Source organism: Lutra lutra, chromosome 6 (assembly GCF_902655055.1).
Source record: "Lutra lutra chromosome 6, mLutLut1.2, whole genome shotgun sequence".
Lineage (NCBI taxonomy): Eukaryota > Metazoa > Chordata > Mammalia > Carnivora > Mustelidae > Lutra > Lutra lutra.
Genome location: NC_062283.1, coordinates 96,144,408 through 96,146,337, shown reverse-complemented (window position 1 = coordinate 96,146,337; position 1,930 = coordinate 96,144,408).

Genomic DNA, 1,930 nt, shown 5'->3' with positions numbered 1-1,930 from the left:
GTACAATGTATAGTTCAAATATGTCATTGGTCCTAGAATATTTTACTAGTTACGGCATTTTAATCTATCCAATGGCTTTTTGCTTTGATACTAAACCATCAAAATGTTAAAAATGAACAGAAGTATATATATGGCCACATTTATTTAATGTGAAATATACGTATAATAATGCAAAAGATGGTTATGTAATCAAGAAGTCAAGAGCAATGAAGAACACAATGAGTCTTATACTGGGATTCAGCATCTATTCATCTGCTGTGAGGTAGACAGTACAGGTACCGTGTAACTGTCGTTGCCCCTATAGTAAAGATGATGCAGCTGAGTCAACATGACAGAAGCTGAGGATTCTGTAGGAGAATTCATGAGTAAGTAGTACTCCCCAAAGTACTTCAAAAGTATTCATCCAGGGCGCCTGGGTGGCTCAGTGGGTTAATCCTCTGCCTTTGGCTCAGGTCATGATCAGGTCAGGTCAGGTCCTGGGATTGAGCCCCACATCGGGCTCTCTGTTCAGCAGGGAGCCTGCTTCCCCAACCCCCCTGCCTCTCTGCCTACTTGTGATCTCTGTCTGTCAAATAAATAAATAAAATCTTTAAAAAAAAAAGTATTCATCCATTCTCTGGCTTCCATTTTTGCTATGAGGAAACAGCTGTCAGTCTAGTTATCTTTCCTTTGTATATTACCTTTTTTTTTTCCCCCCTCTGCCTGCTTTTAAGATAAATTCTTGGTCACTGGTGTTCTTTGTTCTCATTACGATAGATCCAGCTATGCATTATTTATTTGTCCCATTTGGGATTCATCATCATTCTTGGATCTGAAGATTTATATTTCTCAAGAAGACGTACTATAAGTCATATCAAAGAAACAGTAAATAGAAGGAGATAGAGAAAGAGAGGTTTAGTTGGTTTGTTTCAAGATGAGAGAACTAGTAATATAAGTGTTATGATGTATCTGATCCAGGAAAGAAAGAGAAATTGGTGGCACCGTGGGAAAGGGCTATTGTCATGCCCTTGAGTAGCTGAGAGGAATTGAGATCATGCGAAGTTGGAGTTAGCCTTAGCCAGGAGGACTGACATGTACTGTGAGAGAGGGAAGGCAGAGTGTATGAATCCACATATATTTTATTGGGTAGAAAAGGGAGAAGCAACAGCATCTAGTCCTTTTCCTTTATTTGTATACTTTCAATCAAAATTTCTTCAAATTGGCTTTTTTATCTGTTGCTATGTAAGTCGACATGAAAGAGCAATTTGTGTCAGAAACTTGTAGAGCGTTTAGAAAAATGACACTTGTCTTGAGTCCTTGTTCTCAATCATGGGTGGTATGACACCCTGGGGGACATCTGGTGACATCTGGAGACATTTTGGTTGACACAACTGCAGATGTGCTACTGGTATCTAGGGGGTAGAAACCACAGATGCTGCTAAACTTCCTACAATGCACAGAAAAGCCCCACAAAACAAAGAATTACGTGGCCCCAGAGGTCAGTAATGCTGAGGCAGAGAATAGCGCTGGTGTAGAGCAGTGGTGAACAAGCTTTTCTGGAAAGGGTAAGGTAGTAAACATTTCAGGCTTGGAGGCATGTTGGTTTCTGCTGCATGTCCTCAACAATGCCAGGTTAGTGTGAAAGTAGATGAGGACAATATGCAAATGGGTGAACCTTCCTGCGTTCAAACAAACATCATTTTCAAAAGCAGGTGAATGTCCCATTGACTATTTTCCTAACCCATGGTCTAGTAGAAGCTTTTACTTCTGCTGCAAACACCTAAAACATAGAAGCAGAATTTATACTAATCTTCATCGGCAACAGCGATGAAAAGCTCTGCATTCCTGATGAATGTTGGTGCTGTGATAAGTTGGCCATGTGCCTAGTTGGTGCTTAGTGAATTTTTTCAAATCCAGACAAACAATTATAAGTTGGTAAGTCACCTGTTTA